The sequence below is a fragment of the Solanum tuberosum genome, unplaced genomic scaffold (assembly GCF_000226075.1).
Source record: "Solanum tuberosum cultivar DM 1-3 516 R44 unplaced genomic scaffold, SolTub_3.0 scf00176, whole genome shotgun sequence".
Taxonomy (NCBI): domain Eukaryota; kingdom Viridiplantae; phylum Streptophyta; class Magnoliopsida; order Solanales; family Solanaceae; genus Solanum; species Solanum tuberosum.
In genome coordinates, this window is record NW_006239100.1 from 559,766 (window position 1) to 569,391 (window position 9,626).

The window sequence follows — 9,626 nt, forward strand, 5'->3', positions numbered from 1 at the left end:
CAATTATTTGACACTTTATATTCTATCAATGCCATATAAATTAAGATAAGAAAGGTAACATATAATATTTAAATTTATTTAAAAATAATATAAGTAATACTATACATTACAATAATTAACACCTTAAATATTTAAAAGTTATATAAAAAATTTAATTGACTCTCTAAATTCTATTGGTACCACATAAAATGGATTATATGATAAACATATATTGTTTGAAATTCACGAAAAAGAAACAATAAATTACAATAATTAATAAAAAAAAATGGTCGACTCCAAAAAATCTATCAATTAACAACATATATTGTTTGAAATTGACGAAAAAGAAACAATAAATTACAATAATTAATAAAAAAAATAGTCGACTCCAAAAAATCTATCAATTAACAACATATATTGTTTGAAATTGACGAAAAAGAAACAATAAATTACAATAATCTCGACTCCAACAAATCTATCAATTAATGCCACATAAATTGGGACATGGCAAATAACATATATTATTAACAAATTAGGTTCAAAATGTACTATAAAATACAATAATTAACAACTTAATATATTAAAGAGACATATAAAAAATGGTTAATATTTGAAATTCTGCGTGTGCCACATAAATTAGAACAAAGAGAGTAATAAATATTATTTTCAAAATTTTTTTTTTAAAAAAGTACTACAAATCACAATAGCTAACAATTTAAAATATTTTAAAAATCATGTAAAATTTTCAATAAGTTCTCAAATTCCATAATATGATATAAATTAAAAAAAATAAAATATTATATATATATTGGGCCCCGTGCTGGCACGGGGTCCTATATCTAGTATATAGAGAAGTATGAATGGGCTTGATCCCTCTTTAGGATTTCTTTTGGGGTATGTAGGCAATGAGTGACGAAGATGATCACGTGTGCATCCCCTTATTAGTTTAATAAAAAAAAGTTGTATAGTTGATCAACATTCTTTATAAAGAAAGACGAGTTGTTAAAGTTGAGTTTGTTATTATGATTGAATTGATAGGTTAGAAATCTATGGTTTCCTTATTAATATGACTTATCTGTTGTGCTTTTCCATATTTGCGCCTCTCTCTTTTGTCACCAATTTAGACAATATTTTACATGTCAAGTACTATTGGTTTTGGGGAATAACAAAAGAAAACCTATACTTCAAGACAAAACCGACAACAGAAAAGAAAAGAAAAACAAATTAAGGGTGTGTTTGATACGGAGGAAAATATTTTCTCAAAAACGGTTTCTAATTTTTCTCTGTTTGATTGGTCCAAAATATTTTCGAAAATATTTTCTCTAAGAAAACAGATTTCCTTAAAATGACGAAACGACTTCCCTAATAGAAAAAACAAGTTCCATAAGTGACATTGTCTCTTGATCCCACCCGTGGCAAATAGGAATTTCACTAAAGGTATTCAAAAATTTAATATATATCTCTAAAAAGATGTTTTCATTTGCATACACAATATTATTTTTTATATATACAATATAATTTTTCGACAAAGGGTGTTCAAGTAACCACTTTTGAGTCTCATCCAATGTCCCAACCTAGACCATCCCTCCCCGAACCCCCAACCCATTCTCACCCCATAATATTTTGCTAGATTACATAAATATTTTTTTAAGATATTATTATCATACAGTAAATAAATAAGAAACTCGCTTATTTTTCAAGAAACATGATTGGTTCTATAAATAGACAACATATGGAGTATCCATCATATATAAACTAATTATATATCCATTGATCCCAGGAGAAAAATAAGAAATATATTGAGAGATGGAAAAAAGCATATTGTTGATAGTGGGAGGAACAGGATGCCTTGGAAAGAGATTGCTGAAATCTAGTTTAGCAAATGGACATGACACATACATTTTACAACGTCCAGAAATAGGAGTTGATATTGAAAATTGAAATGCTTATTTTTTTTAAGATGCAGGGAGCTCACCTTGTAACTGCTTTTTTCAACAATCATCGAAGCCTTGTGGATGCACTTAAACACGTGGACGTTGTGATATGTGCCATCACCGGTGTCCATATTCGTAGCCATCATATCTTGCTTCAACTAAAGCTTGTGGAGTACCATAAAAAAAGCTAGAAATATCAAGGTACGTATGTTAGGGTTTTGCCCTGATTTTCTTTCCTTATTTGAAGTTTATTTTTTTCCTTAAAGAACAGTCAAAGTATTACCATAAATGCTTGAACTTTTTCTGAAAGGAAAATATAATTTTCTTTCATATTTGGTTTATTCTTTCCTTAGAGGAAAAGTTTGGAGATGTCTATAAATTGAAGATTTCTATTCTCATAGCAGAATACAATAGAATCCACAATATAATCGTTTAGAGATTTTAGTTTATGGGGAGATTTATTCCCTCAACAGTTTTAGTATTTTCTTTTATATTAGTTTTTCATATAATAATATTATGATTTTTAGTTTAAAAAAAAATGGTTATGGAATGGAAGAAACTAGAAAGAAAGATTAAAGAGAGAACGATTGATAACTCATTGTATTGATTCATGCATTGATTCAAATAGAAGAGTACATCACTATTTATAAGTAATTAAGGAGACTAAAATATACTCATTATTTTACTTTTAGATACTAAACTAAAAGAAAATTAAATATTTTGCAATTAATGTAAACCCTAGACTTAAAAAGGAAATAAAATATTATAGAATATTTTTAGACTAAAAAGAAAAAAGTAAAAAGATTCTACCAAATTCCAACAATGTAGTCTTACACTTTTTATGCAATTCTGTTTTTTATATTATGACTCGGAAACAACCTCCGACAAAAATGCAAGATAAGACTGCGTACAAATACAATAGGTCCTTGTGGTCTGGCAGTTGAATATCCTATCTAAAAAGAGTAAAGCAATTTTAAAATACATTTAAATATAAAATGTCTTATGATTGTAAGTCTTCCTTTAAATTGGCCTTTTTTCGAACCCTTTGATGAAAATTCTGGCTCTGCCTCTGGTCGGGCCCTTCCCTGGACCCTGCGCATAGCGAGAGCTTTAGTGCACCGGGCTGCCCTTTTACTTGCTTGAATCAATTATTTGGATAACTTTTGATTTTCCTAAAGTTGGGACAAGTGATCATTCTATTACAAAACGAAGCGAAGTGACTGTTTTACATAGTTTTTAGTTACTAGTTGAGTGACGTTTTGGATAATTAAGTTGATCACTCTGGTGACTCTATTAAATCAGAGAATTTTTGGTATGCAATATCACATAAACTTATAAAATGTACAGAGATTTTTTCCATCTGAGTTTGGAATGGATCCAGCAAGAATGGAAAATGCAATGGAGCCAGGTAGAGTTACATTTGATGATAAAATGGTTGTGAGGAAAGCATTTGAAGAAGCTGGCATTCCTTTCACTTATGTCTCTGCTTATTGCTTTGCTGGTTACTTTCTTGGTGGCCTTTGTCAAATCAGTCATATCCTTCCTTCAACAGACTCTGTTGTCTTGCTTGGAAATGGCAACCAAAAAGGTAATTTTCTCGAATTTAAGTTATATATATCATTATAATGTAAATGATTTCTTACATTATCAGGTCATCCGAAGAATATCCACAACAAGGTTGGACCGTTGATGTAGCCTTTCGGCCACAAGTTCATTGAAACCCATAACTTTTACTTACATATATAATATTACTAAGAATCTTAAAAGTTGAACTCACTAAATATAAATCATGGATCCACCTCAATCTACATGTAAGTCTTCTTAAAATGTCGGACGGGTAATATTTAAAATAAGATAAGCTACCTGCTACAAAAATGTAATCTGATGATGTAAATATTTCTTGTATGTACCAATTGTGTATATATAACTTAAAACTCAATTCTCTCTTACAATTTTCTAGTTTTCAGGCCAAAGTATATGTGTAATATTAAAAATATGATAATGTGTATTAGCAACTACATATTTTTGTTTAATTTTTCAGCAATTTATGTTGACGAAGATGATATTGCAACATATACCATCAAGGCCATAGATGATCCAAGGACACTCAATAAAACACTTTACCTTAGGCCTCCTAAAAACATACTTTCTCAAAGAGAAGTGGTTCAAATATAGGAAAAGCTCATAGGCAAAGAACTTAAAAAGTCAACTCTTTCCAAAGAAGAATTTTTGGCTCCCATGACGGAGTGTGATGTTTACAAACAAGAACAATGGATAACTTATGGCTATGGGCGTCATTGCGGAGGAGAAGACGATGGGGATACTAATATTTTTCGATACTTTATTTCGCCGAGCCATAAGAAAAAGAATACTAGCGATAGATTTTGCAGAGTTGTGGGTAAAAATATAGGGACTTGGAAACAGCAAGATAAGGGGAAATAGGTTAGGAGTAGACAGAGCAAGCCTTTGAATATGAGACGCAAGAAGAGTCTCTTTTATGGTACTAAGATATGTTGTCCTGATGATGGCAAGTGGCTTATGAAGGAATATGTTTTTTGTGAAGCTATTCTTATAAAGTTCAAAAACTCTAATTTTAGAGATTATTTTATTTGTGCTATAAAAACGAAGACCGAAAAAAATTCTGCTAATTGTTCTCGAAGTAGTAATGTGTGTACTACTGTTATGGATTTTTCTGATGAACAGAAGGTGGATACAAAGGTGATTTCAGGGGTAAATTCTGTTGTGCCGCGGATGGATCAGGAATATAAGGCGGTCACTCCTATCAATATTGTTAAACCAATGGTGCAAATTCAAGAGGCTTCGTCAGGTGAAGAGAAGATCAAAGAGCTATTAGAAAACGATGATCCTGAAATAACGCGTATGTGGAATGAGGACTATGGAATGATCAATCATCCTATCAATATCGTTGAAAATCCAGCGATGGAAGTTGATGATGTTGAGGTGTAAATTCAAGAGGCTGCTGGTGAGGGAGTGGTGTTTTGGAATTTGAGAACACAATGCCAGAAAATAATCTGCCTAAGGAACCAGCACACCTGCAACAAGATTGTCTTTTTTGGTGTTAATGAGGACCGTATTGCAAGCTTTGTTGGACTACTCTCTAGTTGTGGGAACTCTGCTATCAGGAACAATCAGGTGTAAATTCAAGAGGCCCCCGGAGAAGAGAATGGTCAGTTGGAGCTAAATACTCTTTCTCATATTCAACAACCTATGATTCCTGACTTTGCGAATGTGAAGTCAAATATAACTATGCCTGAAATATATGATACTTTGGCTGAATAAATGGGTGTCGATGCATTGATGAATCTGAACAATGAGCTGCTGATCCATCCTTTTGATTTTTCTAAACGAGCAATAGTAGAATCTAATCAACATCCGGTGCAGATCACTCAAGAAAGTTGCTGGTGAAGAGAATGGTCTGTTGGGGCAAACTGTGTCACCTTTTTCCAAAGTTCAAGAATTTGTTATGCCAGAAAATAACGTGCCTGAAATGTTAGAGACGGGTGATACATTGTTTGAGTTAAACCAGAGACCACAAGAAGAATCTGAGAGACTTTGTGAAACAGAAGAATCCAGCTTTGTTGCAGACCTTACAGAAGCCTTGTTAGATCATGAACCTTTGAAGGATATATCAGATGCAATTAGGGCAAGTAAGAGTATATTATTGTTGGACCAACAATCTTGGCAGTCTAATGCGCATTTACAAGATATGCTGCTCTGAAGAATTGGACAAAACTAACTAGCTAGGTTCAGTTTTTAAAACACTATCAGGAGTTTTGTGCCTGCTTCATAGTCTTCTGTTCGATGTTTCTTATAGTTTATGTAAATTCTATTTGTCCAACTTTAGTGTTCAATTGCTAATTTTGACAGAGAAACTGTTATTATAAGCTTTATCACTTGTTACAAAAGTTCATACAGTCCCCTGTAAATAAAATTTTTTTCTCTGTCTAAACCAAATCTACATTCATTTAAACATATAGGTCTTGCTAGCTGATTGATTTATCTAGGTTTTCTTTAAATTTATATGTCCAATTTTATGTGATCTATTTGAAGTACGAATGTAGTAATGATGAATCAATGTCCAAATTTATGTCACCTTTACTTTTTGGGACTATAATGCTTCTCAATCGTTGAAAGAGGAGGAATTTCTCGGTATATTCAAACACTCTCCTTGCGTTATTCACTGTTTTTGAGCTAATCTCTCCTTCGAAGATGAAATCGACCTTTACAAATTATTGTTGGAGTATGCATCCGGAAGAAGCCTTGCCAATCATCTTCAGAACTTTAATTCACTGCCGGAGTTTGAAGTTGAAAAACACACAAAGAATGTTCTTTTAGGGATCAGTTGCATTCACAACAATGGAATTATCAACTGTGACATCAAACCTCACAATATTCGACGTAACTGCCAAGATTGCTGATTTTGGGCTCTCCAATGACTTTTGAACAGGGCATGAATTGGTGTGTAACTGTAACAATAGATAGATCCATAAATAAAAATTGACTTGTAAAAAAGTACGTGTGGGCTTGATCCCTCTTTAGAATTAGTTTTGGGGTATGTAGGCAGCGTGTGACGAACATGATCTCACGTGCAGATGTATTAGTGTCAAGTATGCTAGTCCAATTTCAAACTCTGTTGTAGATTCTATTGTATGATGATCCATCTGCTACTCTTTCAATTTCAAAGTTTGCCTTATGTCATTTAAATTTCAAAATTATCTTTCTATGATCTGTCTAGAAACAGGCTTTTCCCACCTCGAATCAATTTGAAATTTGTGTTATAAAACATGATTTTCTCACCGATGTAATGTGTTTCAAGTAAATTAAAAGTTTGCCAGCATTAAGAATTCAGCATGATTTCTATCTTCCAGTGAGGTGTAAAGAGCTGATGAAGCAGAAGGTTGCAATAGCACTTTCATTACATTGGTCAGATAGCGCTTTGGTGTCCCTGGCCTATCCGATAAGAGAATTTCTACTAGTTGAGTGACGTTCTGGATAATTAAGCCGATCACTTTGGTCACTCTATTAAATCGAAGAATTTTGATATGCTTTCTCACACACATATAAAATGTACAGAAATTTTTCCATCGGAGTTTGGAACGGAACCAGCAAGAATGGAAAATTCAATGGATCCAGGTAGAGTCACATTTGATGATGAAATGGTGGCAATTCGAAGAAAGCCATTGAAGAATCTGCCATTCCTTTCACTTATGTATCTGCTAATTGCTTTGTTTTTATAAGAATTTTAATAAAGTCTTTTTTTTTTGAATCTTTTCTCTCTTCAACTGCCTAAAAAAATTGGCATATTTTATTTCATCATAGTTTATTTTAAACATTATTGCATGTCTGGTTAAGTTTCTTAGAGATTAAAAACTATTCACAATATAATGACTCTGCCTTGTTTATGAAGGAATTAAGAAGTTTGGGTTCATTAAGTTGACTGAAAATGGATAATAAATTTGTTACTAGGAGTAACTACAATTAGAGAGTTGTGAGCGGTAGTATCAAATTTGATTTACAATATAATCTCAAAAAATTAGTCTTAATTTTTTTTTTCATTTACAATTCTTTCTTTTGTTTCTTATATTTTCACACTAAAATGAAATAAGAATAAGAACCTCAAATAATGATAAAAAAATTAATTTTTAGGGGAGATAATCAAAATTCAAATTATTTGTTGAATCAAAAAAGTGAAAAAATAATTCATGTGTGAGAAGAATAAAAAATACCCATAAATGGATTTTTTTAATAAAAAATAAATTTAAATTTTATTTAGGAAAAGAAAAACGAAATTGAATTAAATTAATCCTAAAGGAATAGGGAAACACATGACAAGAATAGTGTAGAAGGAAAAAATAGGAAACAAACCTTTAAAACAAATTAAAATAGAAATTTGGTTTTAATTTGGTAAGGGAAATATAAATGTAATCGTTTGTTCTGAGGATTTTCATTTTGGTATAGGAAATGGAATAGGATAACATATATCATCTATAAATTACTCTCTAATGTATTGTTATAATATACTACAAACATACTGCACATTCAATTCTTAATTTCCAATGGCGGAATTATTGTGGAAGAGAGGCACAACTCTTGGACAAGGTGGATTCGGTATTGTCTTGTTTGCTTTTACCTTCAACGCACTATTTCATGGTGTTACTCTTCCATCTCTCATCGCTGTCAAATATTGCAACTACAGTGATTCTCGATCGTCGAAAGAAGAAGTCGAAATCCTCCGAATGTTCAAACATTTTCCTTACATTATTCACTGTTTCAGAGCTAATGTCTCTTTTGAAGATAACGTCAATCTTTACAACTTATTGCTCGAGTATGCTTCCGGAGGAAGCCTTGTTGATCGTCTTCGGAATTGCAATTCACTGCCGGAAGTTGAAGTTAAGAAACACATGAAGAATGTTCCTTTAGGGCTCAGTTGCATTCACAACAATGGAATTATTCACTGTGAGATCAAGCTTGGCAATATTCTCCTTCTGGGCATGGACAAAACTTCCAAGATCGCTGATTTTGGGCTTTCCGTGACATTGGAACAGGGCATGAACCAAAAAACAAGGAGTTATCAGGGAAACAAAAAGGTATATGGCACCTGAATCCATGGTTAACACTGAGTAGCCCACAAGTTGATATATGGGCTCTTGGCTGCCACCACTAAAAAGGTGCAAATTACATGGGGTACAATGTCGCAAGTAATACTTGCCGATTTTCTTGCAAAAATCTTAAATTCTTCAATATTAAAATATATTATCTGGGAAACATATATTGCCAACAAATTTAGCAGGTAAAATTAGTGTCATTTTGCACAAAATGAGTTCCTGTGATATTACCTAGGGAAACATATCCGTCAGAACAATAACTCTATGTAAATCTCTAGGTACGTGGATCAATAGGAAAATTTAAAATTCCTTTTTGAATCTGAAGGAAAATTTCAGGTTGTCTAAAAAATTATTTTTGGCGATTTAGCTAGGCATTTTATTACCTTGGGAAATAATTGGAGATTTAAGAATGGTTAGACCAATTATCTTTTAGATGGTTGGATTCTTTTACACTTACTTATAATTATTTGGATTATAAAACCAATTAAAAACTTATATAAAACTTTAGAAATTGGAAAGTAATCATAAGACCTATTAAAAATTCATTTTGTTTCACTCTAACCCACTAAGCTAGAAGCTTCTCTCCAAAACTCACATGCAGTGGAAGAAGTTTCACTGTTGTTTTCATCTCCAAAGCTAAGGTGAAAACAATCGGATTTCTATCTCAAAGCTCCAATCGGTGGAAGAAGTTTCATGGTTGACTCCAAGCTCATCTCAAAGCTCCCAAGCGAACCTCATGCTTCTCTCCAAGCGAATTTTTTCGAAGTAGAGTACTACAAATCCAGAAGATTTGCTTGCCATTCTACTTAAAAATAGAGGTTAATCTTCAAATTTCAAGCTTTGTGAGTTTAATCTGCAAATTTCAAGCTTTGTGAGGTTAATTGAGTGAAATATTTTTTGCAAATCAATTCTCTACTTAAATAACTTGGTCAATTTTTTCTTTTTCATTAGCTATATTTCTTCATGTTGTTAGCTTTTTTGTTTATGTTGGTTGTGTTTGGATCAACTTTGCACACCTGGGTTATTCATCAAACTGATTGCTACACCCCACCCCCATATATATATATACATATATATATATATATAT

General features: G+C 32.2%; 2 pseudogenes; both read left to right on the top strand.

Annotated features, from left to right (window-relative positions):
• The first annotated feature begins 1,785 nt into the window (after window positions 1-1,785).
• LOC102589906 (bifunctional pinoresinol-lariciresinol reductase-like) lies at window positions 1,786-4,355 on the top strand (annotated as a pseudogene).
• A 3,635-nt stretch (window positions 4,356-7,990) lies between these two features.
• On the top strand, window positions 7,991-8,598 carry LOC107061866 (mitogen-activated protein kinase kinase kinase 3-like; annotated as a pseudogene).
• The last annotated feature ends 1,028 nt before the right edge of the window (window positions 8,599-9,626 follow it).